The sequence below is a fragment of the Macrotis lagotis genome, chromosome 7, assembly GCF_037893015.1.
Source record: "Macrotis lagotis isolate mMagLag1 chromosome 7, bilby.v1.9.chrom.fasta, whole genome shotgun sequence".
Classification (NCBI taxonomy): domain Eukaryota; kingdom Metazoa; phylum Chordata; class Mammalia; order Peramelemorphia; family Peramelidae; genus Macrotis; species Macrotis lagotis.
Window position 1 is genome coordinate 200,485,447 of NC_133664.1, and position 12,118 is coordinate 200,497,564.

Sequence of the window (12,118 nt, forward strand, 5' to 3'; positions counted from 1 at the left end):
TTGAGGGCATCCCAAAGTTCCCCTGCCTAAGTTGTCCTTTGTTATCCACCAGCCAAATATCAGAGCATGCCTGGAAATCCTTATAGCAATTTTTGTACTTAGGCTACCAGGAAATGATGTTAACAGCCTGAGCCTTTAGTCCCCTGAGTCAATCAGTTCTCAAGGATTATTTCAATATCTTTTTTTTTTGTTAAGAAACCAATGTTTATTTTACATCAGCATTTTTCCAACACTATTAGAGCATCTGGATAAAACTTAGGACCACTCTGTGGTAGTTCCTACCCATTCAGTGGCCTGAGCAGTAGAAGCTGCAGACCAGTCCTCAGTAGCCAGCTGAGCATTCCGATCTTCAGTAGGGAACTGCTGAATGGGCACAGATGGCACCTGGACGCCCTCGGACCAATCAGCCACCTCTGGCTGAACAGCAGTGAATTCTGGGGCAGGTGCAGTACAGTCACCCTGAAATTCCTCCTTTGTCACTGCCTTCTCAGCTGTGGCCTGCTCTTCCTTTTCAATCTCCTCTGGATCTCTGTAGAAGTAAAGATCAGGCATGACCTCCCATGGGTGTTCACGGGAAATGGTACCACACATCTACAGGACTTCTTGGGCCAGCATCCACCACATCAGACCCACTGAGTGAGCTCCTTTGTTGTTACAAGGAATGGCAATGTCCACATAGTGAAGGGGGGAGTCTGTGTTGCACAGTGCAATGGTTGGAAGGTTAACATATGCTTCAGTCAAAGGCTGATGATCTATATGAGGCTCAGTGACCACCAAGAGGTGAGGCTCCCTGAAAGCTGACTGGATCTGGTTAGTGAAGGTGCCCAGGGTGAAGAGTCCAGCAATTGGTGTGGCACCAGTGGCAGCAGCAAATTTCAGAACAGCTCTCTGGCCAGTGTTCCTAGATGAGATGACACTAACATCAGCTGGATTTTCAATGGCAACAAGGGCACGAGCTGCCAACAGAAGCTTTTCCCAAATTCTCTTCAAATTAATGATATAGATGCTGTCACTCTTCCATTTGTAGATATACTGTTCCATCTGTAAGTTCAAATTGGTGCCACCCAAATGGGTCCCTGCAGGGAGGAATTTGAGGACACCCTCCTCTTTCATCTGCGAGACATCTAGGGCTCTGGACTTTATGAAGGTTTCCCTTTAAAGTTACGATGGAAACCATGAACAACGCCCCACAGAACCCTCTTCTGGGCAGCATGGAAAAGGGAATTTCAATATCTTTTAAAGAGAACTTTTCAGGTCAGCTAGGTGGCATAGCGGATAGAGCACCAGCCCGGGGGTCAGGAGTACCTGAGTTCAAATTCGGCCTCAGACACTTAATAATTACCTAGCTGTGTGGCCTTGGGCAAACCACTTAACCTCATTGCCTTGTAAAAACTAAAAAAATAAAGAAAACTTTTCTAACTTGCATGGGAGCAGGGAGTTAGGCTATTGTTTCTTCCTTCTGCAAGCTGGGAACTTTCCTCTCTTTCTCCTGTTATTACAAGAATATCGATGGTACGTGTGGTGTATCCACGAGTTATCAATCACTCTCACACTAAGAGCAGCCCAGCCTTTTGATCATACATTTCTTGGTGGCATCCTTCATTCTGGCTCCTCTCAGTTGCATATCCATTTTGTTTTGGAGCCTGCCTTCACCTCCTTGCCATTGTCACTTGATTGATAATCATTTTTAATCTTCAGAAACTGTCATGTGTCATGGTTTGCAACTACCCAACAACACTGGCAGCACACTGGCATTTTTTAAAAGGTCCTTTTATTTTAGGGAGAAGTTCAGGGTCATTAAAGGAGCTTTGCAATTCTATGGTGACAGTTAAACCCACTTTTCTCCTCCTCCTCCTCTTCCTCCTTACAACCCTCCAAGATGAGGAAGGACATGAGCTAAATTCTCTCATCCCCAGGTCCAAGACTGTTCATTCCAGTTAATCTGGATTCTACTGCTTTTTTGCTTTTGTCTTCATTTACACCTTTGTAGTCACTTTACGTATTGTTCTCTGGGCTCTGAAACTAGTTATGGTACCTTAGGGAAATTATTCACCATCTCTCTGGGTCTCAATTTACTCACATATGAAATAAGGGAGTTAGCATAGATGACCTCCAACACCCATTCCATATCTAAAAAATCAATTATCCTATTCATGTCCAGGGAGGTAGGTCTACTTGCCTAAGGTCAGAATTAAACCTAGATTTTACTTAAATGTTTAGAGAAAAAGAAGATAAACTTTCCGAGGAGGAAGATACTGGACATTTTAGGGCAACAGCTTGAAGGACACTGGGACTGGAAAATTGGGTGTACAGAACTTTAAGTCAGTTTACTTCAATGGGACAGAGATTCTAGAAAGTGATGAGAAGCAAAGTTGGTTTTGCAGCTCAAGTCCAGAATCAGGCAGATACCTGAGAGATAGTGAATGAACTAATAATAACAATAACTAAAATAATATTTACATGGAGCTTATGTGTGCCAGGCTAAGCCCTTTACAATTATTCTATCATTTGATCTTCACAACAACCCTGGGAGGTTTTATGTTCTTCATTTAACCGATAAGAAAACTGAGGCAAACAGCAATTAAATGATTTATCCAAGGTCATATGACTAGTAAGTGTCTTCAGTCAATTTGAATTCAGATTTTCTTGACTCCCAGCCCAACACTCTGGTCCTACTTAGTTGCTTTGCAGTTAGAATGCTGAAGCTATCCTATCCTGCAGGAAAGTATAAGAATGAGAAGATCTGAAGTTGAAAAACCTGGGTTTGAACCCAGACTCTGCTGTTTATGACCTACATGACTTTAGGCAAGTCACTTTACCTCATCTGGCCTCAGTTTTATTATCAACAGTATAAATTAAAGTTGTTGGATGAAATGATCACTAAGGAACCTTACATCTCTATGATCCAATATTTCCCCTTTCATGGATCTCAAAGTCATCATGGATTTCTGAAGTAAAATTAGCAATGCAATAACCTTTCCATCCCCATGCTCCATTAACTAAACACAAAATAAGGAATTCTTTTTTTTAATGTAGACATTAACAAGATCATATGGTCCTGTCCTTTATCTTTGTGTACCTATGTAGTAAGCTAGTTATGATAAGTCTAGTTATTTCTGAAGGACAATTAGCCTACCTTTGGAAAACAATAAATTTCTAGGCATTTTCCACAGCAGGAAAAAAGATGAGATAACTGGACCTGAAGATATGTAACTCAAGAGTTGGTAGCAAAGAATAATATCCTGTAGAAATCAAGGAACTCATGGACTGATACATCCAATGGAGATTAGAAAAGCCCTGGAGAAACTCATTACTGATTAGAGAAATACAGATTAAAACAACTATGAGGTACCACCTCACAACTATCAGATTAACTAAAATGACAAAAAAGGGAAAATGATCAATATTAGAGAGGTTGTGGGAGGATTGGGATAGTAATTCACTGTGAACTAATTGTGGGTTGTGAACCAATCCAACCATCCTGGAGAGCAATATGGAACTAGACCCAAAGAGCAATAAAACTGATCATATACTTTGACCCAGAAATATCAATACTAGGCATATATACAGAAAATCATTTTAAAAATGGGAAAAGTCCTACATATTTCAAAATATTCATAGCAGATCTTTTTTATAGTGGCAAAGAATTGGAAATTGAAGGGATAGATATCCATCATTTGGGGAATGATGGAACAAATTATGGTATATGAATGCTATATAATACTAATGTTCCTATTGTTCTATTAGAAACCAGGAGGGATGGGAATTCAGGGAAGCCTGGAGGGATTTGCATGAACTGATGCTGAGTGAGATGAGCAGAACCAGAAAAACACTGTACACCCTAACAGCAACATGGGGGCAATGATCAACCTTGATGGACTCATTCATTTCATCAGTGCAACAATCAGGGACAATTTGGGGCTCTCTGCAATGGAGAATAGCATCTGTATCCACTTCAAGAACTGTGGAGTTTGAACAAAGTCCAAGGACTATTCCCTTTAATTTAGAAAAAAACTGATATCTTATTGTCTGATCTTGTTATCTCTTATACTTTATGTTTCTTCCTTAAGGATATGATTTCTCTCTCATCACATTCAATTTGGATCAACGTGTAACATGCAAACAATGTAAAGACTGACAAATTGCCTTCTGTGGGGGGTGGGGGGAGGGAAGTAAGATTAGGGGAAAAATTGTAAAACTCAAAATAAATAAAATCTTTAAAGAAAAAAAAAAAACAGGAGAGATGGGAATTCAGGGAAGCCTGGAGGGATTTGCATGAACTGATGCTGAGTGAGATGAGCAGAACCAGAAAAACATTGTACACCTTAACAGCAACATAGAGGGGTGATGATCAACCTTGATGGACTTGCTCATTCCATCAGTGCAATGGCCAGGGACAATTTGGGGGTATCTGCAATGAAGAATTTCTGTATCCAGAGAAAGAATTGTGGACTTTGAACAAAGACCTTCACTTTAGGGGGGGAAACCGTTATCTTATTATGTAATTTTGCTATTTCATACTTTATTTGCTATCTCATACTTCCTTAAGGATATGATTTCTCTCTCATCACATTCAACTGAGACCAGTGTATACCATGGAAACAATGTAAAAACTAACAGAATGCCTTCTGTGGGAGGTGGGGAGACAGAGGCAAGAATGGGGCAAATTGTAAAACTCAAAATAAATAAAATCTTTCTCAAAAGAAAAAAAAAGAATACTAATGTTCTATAAGAAACCATGAATGGGGCAGCTAGGTGGTGCAGTGGATAGAGCACTGGCCCTGGAGTCAGGAGGACCTGAGTTCAAATTTGGCTTCAGACAGTTAATATTTGCCTACCTGTGTGACCTTGGGCAAGTCATGTAACCCCATGTAACTAAAAAAAAAAAAGAAAAGAAACCATGAATGGTTGGATTCTAGAGAAGCATGGGAAGAATTTCAGGAACTGATGTTAAGTGAAGGAGCAGAACCAAGAGAACATTATACACATTAACAATAATATTGTGAATTGATCAATTTTGATAGATGCAATTCCTCTCAGAAATCTAGGACAACCCTGGGAGACCTGATATGGACTATGCTAGTATGTCCAGACAAAGAAAAACAAAACAAAACAAAAACTATAGAATCTGAATGAACACTATGTTCACTTTTTTAAAATTTCTCCTATTTTTTTCCTTTCTATCCCATGATTTTCTTTCTTTCCCCTTAATTCTAATACCTCATTCAGAAAAGGACTATCATATAAACATCTTAAGTACAAATGTACATGTATGATATTCACTAGACTGTTCACCACTAAGTGGAGGGAATGGGAAGTGAGGGTAGAAAGAAATTATTTAACTTTTAAATAGCCATGTGGCTGAATATTGAAAATCATTTATAACATATAATTGGAAAAAACAGAATAAAATATCAATTTCAAAAAGAAAGAAAAGAACAGAAGAGTAGGAGTCAGAGGTAGTTTCCAGAAAATAAAATGATGTACAGTTACAGCTCTAGCAAAAACATCATGATAGCATCACTAGAAGATGGTGGCAGCCTTCAGTCATCAGGAATTATCAATCCACATATGCAACTTGCTCATATGTTTTCTCTATATATGTTCTCCATGTGTGCCCTGGATACACCTGTTCCCTGTGGGTATGCCCTCATGAATGATCCCTATCTCTGTCCATTCTTTCTCCCACCTGTTTGTGGTAAAGCGTGTCCTAGATTTCTAGGAAGAATCTTCTACTCTTATTTTTCTTATAACACTGTTTCATTAAATGTCTGTTTTGAACTTATTGTGTCTTTTGTCTGACTACAGACACATCAGTTGGGGGGGGTTATGAGTTATAATTTCAAATGGATGTGAACCCATGAGCAATATAAACCTGAGGATTTTTTTAAAGGGTCCCAATTTATAAAAGTATATCTCAGTTGATACATGTAAGCACCTGTAAATACATGTAAGCATTCTACAAATACAGTGAAAGGTGCAGCTAAATCTCATAAGAAGAGGAAACTGAGAAGCAGAGGTACCTGGCAAAGCATTCCAGGAGTGAAGAAAACCAGTGCAAAAACATGAAAATGAGGGATAAAGAGACCTGTTCAAGAAACTGCCAGTAGACACTGTAGTAAGATATACAAAGTTTGAAAGATAGGAAGGGTCTTGAATAACCAACAAAACAGACAAGGGGAAAGTAATTTTTTTTATATTCAGAGTCACACAGAGCAGCAAAAGAAATTCAAGGTTTATGAAGATGCTAGTACTAGAGAGACACAAGGAAAATAATAATGAAGAAATCCGGGGTGGGGGGGAGAAACCCAGACAGAAAGAAGCAAGAAAGGCAGTATGCCCATACATTTCTAGAATGAGCTCTTTGACTGATAAGAATGAGGTGCTCATCTGCCACCCTAACTTGGGAGGCAAATATGATACTGCTTTTGTGGAACTTTCTTATCAGGGATAACTTGAACTCCTGTCCTTGGGGCTCAAGTTTTCCTGGGATTATAGGGGAGAGAGGAAAGGAAAATGAGGTCCTCTCCCAAATTAAAGATATTTCCCAGATTCATATCGTCTCCTACCGTACAAATCTCCAACGATCTGTCTTCAAGAGTCCAAAAAATTGAGTCAGAAACCTCCCCTTTTTAGCCTTAGGGATAAGATTGCCTTAGATAACAAGAGAATGGACCTATAGACTCATGGAATATCAGACTTTCAGAAGCCTTCAAAAATATCTGGCTCAGTCCCCTCATTTTATATTTAAGGAAACTGAGGTCCAAAGTGGTGAATCAACTTGACTCTGAAAAAGTTTATAATATCAGTGGGCAGCTAGATGGTTCAGTGAATAGAGCACCAGGCCAGGAGTCAGGAGGACCTGAGTTCAAATACAGTCTCAGAAATTTAATAATTGCCTGGTGTGTGACCTTGAGCAACTCCATTGCCTTAAATAAATAAAATTTTTTTTAAAAGTTATAATGTCACTCTACTCCATACCTCCTTAACTTTAACAAACTCCTTAAACTTAACTTTTTTGTTTTGGTTTGGTTTTTGCAAGGCAGTGGGGTTAAGTGACTTGCCCAAGTTCACACAGCTAAGTAATTATTAAGTGTCTGAGACCGCATTTGAACTCAGGTCCTCCTAACTCCAGGGCCGGTGCTCTATCCACTGCGCCACCTAGCTGCCCCTAAACTTAACTTTAAAGAGCTATCTACTAAAATGCAAATCTTCCAGGACTAGTAGCAGCTAATTCCATTATTATAATCAGTTAATTCTCAGGAAAATTACTTTATCAGACCTTTCAAATATTATAAAATTTCAGCAGTAGAAGAGATCTTAAAAAGCAACTGCTCTAACACCCCTCACACACTCAGAGGATCCTAGAATTGAGAGGGAGCCTGCTTGCTTGTCTAGTCTAACTCATATCTGAAGCATGAATTTCCTCTATAGCATCTACAATAAGTGATTATCTAGCAAATGTTTGAATTTTACATGTGAAAAGGTTAATATCCTGTGGGTTAAAGTTGTCCTGACACTAATTGAGAGAGAGCCGAAGGAGGAATAGGAAAATGGGTTCCTCCTTGGAGGTGAGGTGTCAGGTACAGAGTTGGAAAACTGAGGGACCCAAAGCTAAAGTTCATCATTTCCCAATTATGCCTGAGATTGGCCTGGTTGGGGATGAGGAGGACAAACAAAATCCAGTATTTAGCTCTGGGTCACTCCACCCAGGACTTGGAAAATCTTTAGAGGAAGCTCCTGGGAGCTCCTATCTACCTGAGGTCTAACCTAGAGCAAAAGTGAAGGTCTTGGCATGGTTCTCATACCCCAACCCCAAAATTCCCTTTGTAGCTTCTGTTTCCTGGCCTAGGTATTTATTTGACTCCTGGCAGAAGATCAGTTCTGTGGGGAAACCCTAATACACCTCCCAAGCAACAAAGTAAACAAATAACCTGGTCCTAGAATACAAATAAGGAGCAGACTCAGTGACTGCAGCTGTAGCCACAAGGTCCCTGGGATGTTGCATTTGGACAGTCCCAAATAGCAAACTCAGACCCAAGTTCAGTCCCATCTCCCCACCCATCCCTTGACCACAGACACCCTTTCTCTGAATCTTGTCTCTCCCTCACCACTACCCTCAGGGCCATAACTAGTGATGCTAATTCATAGTGCCAGCCCCAAAGCAAACAGCAGGCAAGGCTACCTACATGAATTAGTATAAATTTGGTTGGAGGGGTCAGGAAGCAGAGCCTCAGCCCTTAAACCTTATGGCAGAGATTCAAAGACCCCAGGACTCTTCTGGGAAGGCTAATGCAGATGACACAGTTAAGGGAGGGAATAGGGTCCTGCTGGGCCAGGAAATGCCTACCTAGGGAATAACTGAGGACAGAAAGAGTAGCTGCATCTGGCAGCTTCCTATTTTAACAATTGTTGTTGACAAGATAATAAATTCAGTTATTTTAATCATTTTGTGAAGTATAAGGGCTGTCAGTACCTTGTAAATGTTGGTCAAAAGACCCATTCAAGTTATAGCTCTGCCTGTCGTATCCTCCATGACAAAAAAATAAAGTTAGATAAAGCCCTGTGATAAATCTGGTAGCTTACAAAACACATGACACTTCTCCTATAAGCTCCTTTCTCCCTAAGGAATATGGAATTCTGATGAGAGGAAGAAAGGGGCAGGATAAAGGTTTGTTGGGGTGGTCAGTACCAGGAAAAGAGAGTGTCTGTAGTGCCCATACAAGTAAGCAATTCCCCAGAGGGGAGGCCCAGAATCACAGAAAAAAAGAACTTTAGAGCTAGAAGAGACGTTAACCTAAAACTCTCATTTAATTAATTTTTCTTATCTTTTTTATTATTAATATAACAATCAACAAATTCAAAGATTTCAATATATGGAAAAAAATAAAAAAGAGAATCATGCATGAAATTGTTAGTGTAGGTTACCAAATTTAGGGTGTTTTTTAATTTTTTTTATTTCTCCTGTATATTTTTCATATTTTATATTTAATTTTTTCATGTTTTATCTTTAACTTTATGAATCTCTATCAATATCCAGTAACTCTTATATCCCCCATCCCAGACAGAAGCCCTCCTATGTAACAAATAAATGGCCAAGCAAAACCAACAGAGAACACTGACCATGTCTGAAAAGTCTGCCTCATTTTGTTTCCCCCCAGCATGTAACACAGGGAAAATCACACTTAATAAATGTTGATTTGAATTGAACAAGTAGAGGATATAATTCATTATTAGGCTTTTTAAATCCATGATTGGCAACTCCTCATTTTACAGGTGAAGGAACCTGAGACCAGGGAACTGCCCTGGAACTGCCCTTGCCCAATGGTACATATGAATATGGTGGCACTCCATGGGTAAGAGGCAATCCAATTCTCTTTCTAGCCTACCATCTTGCCTCCTAAATACACTGATGCATCCACACACATAAAGATGAATGTGTGTGTATTCAGATATACAATGCTGTGTGTGTGTGTGTGTGTGTGTGTGTGTGTAAAGTCAGGAATACACACACACACACAATGAAACTCAGATATGCACAAGGAATTCCTTTCAGAAACCTCCATCATGCTGAGACTCCTGGGGAAAAAAGAGGCATCCTGTAGCCCACCCCATAACATAGCCCTGCCCAGCACTTACCCTGGACCCTCCTTCCTTACTCCAGCACACTCCCACCCCAGTACAAGCCACAGCATGACACACTCAAGATCATACTTGGTTCCGGGCGTTCAAGCTGCCCAAACCCAAGAACAACACAATGAGTCAATTGTAGGCCACTTCAGCCTCCCCTCATCTGACCAGCTGGGGAGCAGGGTCAGGCCCTGGCTCTACTTGGGACTTGTTCTAGTTAACCACAGGGACACAGAAACAGAGGCATGAGATCAAAACAGTGAAGAGGGAAAGGGAATAAACCCCAAGATGATGAAAAAGGGGGTTGTGGAACCCTAAACAGCTTACACTAGGCAGTACCAAGGAAGGAACATACAGAGAGAATAAACTGACTTAAAGAATACCACCCACTGAGGATACATTACCAAAGGAGGCTGTAAAATTTCTATTCCAAGATTTGTTTTCAAATCTTTTACAAAAATCTTAATTTTTAAAAAAAATCTATTCCCAGTTTATTTCAGATTTGACCTTCTAAAAGAGAATGGAATGAGGCTGGACCAGATGACCTCTTGAGATCTTTTTCAGTTCAAGAAGTCAATATTAAATTATACTTCCATTTCTTTTCCCTGTTCACCAGTTTGAGGATGCATGATATCTTGTAGAAATTGGCATTTTTAAACTTTTTGTGGCACAAGTTGAACAGAGCAACAGGGGGCCCAAGCCAACCAGGGTCACTGGAAACTTGACAGGAGAAAAAAAGGGATCCTAAGAAACTGAGATCCATTCTCAAGTCCAATAACTAAGAATCTCTGGAATTTGCCCTATCAGTTTGTGGGAGTTGTTTCACATTGATCAAGTATAGTGTTCCCAACAGGTCTCACCATGTCACTGCCTATTCAGAAACCCTCAGTGACTTCTTATTACCTATAGAATACATTGCAACACTTTTATCTGGTATTTTAGACTTTCGTATTCAATATACTTTTGCCACAAATAAGTCAATTTCATGGCTCCCCCTTTAGAAAAACTAAAGAACTATTCTCCAATAATGTCCACAACATCCTACCACCATACATTCACAGATGCTGTCCCCTGTGTCAAGAATACACTCCTTCCTCATCATAATCGATTGAACTCCGTCTCTTCCTTCAAAAATCAGATAAGATGCCCTCTTATCCATGAGATCTTTCCTGATTTTCTCAGGTGAAAATAATTTATCCTAACCCAAATCCCTCCAGCATTTAACCTAAATCTCTCTTTCACCTCTATTTTCTAACATCCTGCATTCTGTATTGAATTAGTGTTTGTGGTAAGTACATAAAGCACTTAATATGAGTATAGCATTATATAAATGTCACATACTATTTTTATCATTATTCTATCAAGCAAACTTTTATAATTTTGACATAAGCATATTTAACCTATGACCTAGCCCTGTCCCTCTCACCACTTCAACCCCTCACCAAAGATTCTGGGAAATGTTCCCTGGTGATGAACCAAAGAGGATAATTGTTTCCTCTTTGGATCATTTATCCTCCATTTCTCTTTCCCCTTAATTACTTCAGGAAAAATCTCCTAATATTCTTAGGGTAAATGTATAGATTTCTCAATTGCATAAAACAGATCCACAGACAATAATAAATAATCATAATAATGGAGATTGTGTAAAGAATAATATTTTGTTTCACTGCACAGAAAATCATAAGATATAAAAGGATTCATCAGAGCTCTTAAACGATACAGAAAAGTATTCAAATGTACCTATGGGTTGCTATCGGGGCATTCCAGTGAGTTCTTTCTCACAGTCACACAGAATTTCTTCAAAATTTGTAATACTACCCGGTGATTCAGATTCCCCAGAAGGTGCATATACTTTAGAGGCTGCTATATAAAATATCCCCTTCATGCCCATCAATTTTGCAATGTTTGAACAAAATAAGGTATATGAATGTAATGGAATACTATTGTACTATAAGAAATAATGAAGGGAATTAATTTCAGAGAAACTTGGGAAGATTTGTATGAACTGATTCAGAGTGAAGTAAACAAAACTAGGAAAACACATATACAATAATAACATTATTAAAAAATAAAACAACTCTGAAACATCTAAGTGTTCTGATCAATGAAATGACCAACAAATTTCATAGGACTCATTATGAAACATGCTACCCACCTCCTTATGTGGAGGTGATGGATCTGGTGTACAGATTAAGACACATAGTTTTTAGACATGTCTAATGCAGAAATTTGCTTTATTTGATTGTTTTGTTTGATGATTTATTAGAAGATATTTGTGTTTCTTTTCTCTCAACAGGAAGAAGGAAATGGAAAAGACAGAAAACTGTATTTTGTTAATTGAAAAAAATAAAATTTAAAAACTTATCCCCTTCCCAGCAGGTCTGTATCATTCACATAACATATATATTGTTCTTCAAGGAGGAAGATATGCAGGAAGTGTGCAAACTTCCTCTTCTTTTTCAAAGTATTATTCTACATCAGAAATTCT

The 12,118-nt window shown here is 39.1% G+C and overlaps 1 pseudogene; it reads right to left on the reverse strand.

Moving 5' to 3' along the window:
- Positions 1-255: 255 nt before the first annotated feature.
- LOC141494242 (small ribosomal subunit protein uS2-like) lies at positions 256-10,732 on the reverse strand (annotated as a pseudogene).
- Between the last annotated feature and the right edge of the window lie 1,386 nt (positions 10,733-12,118).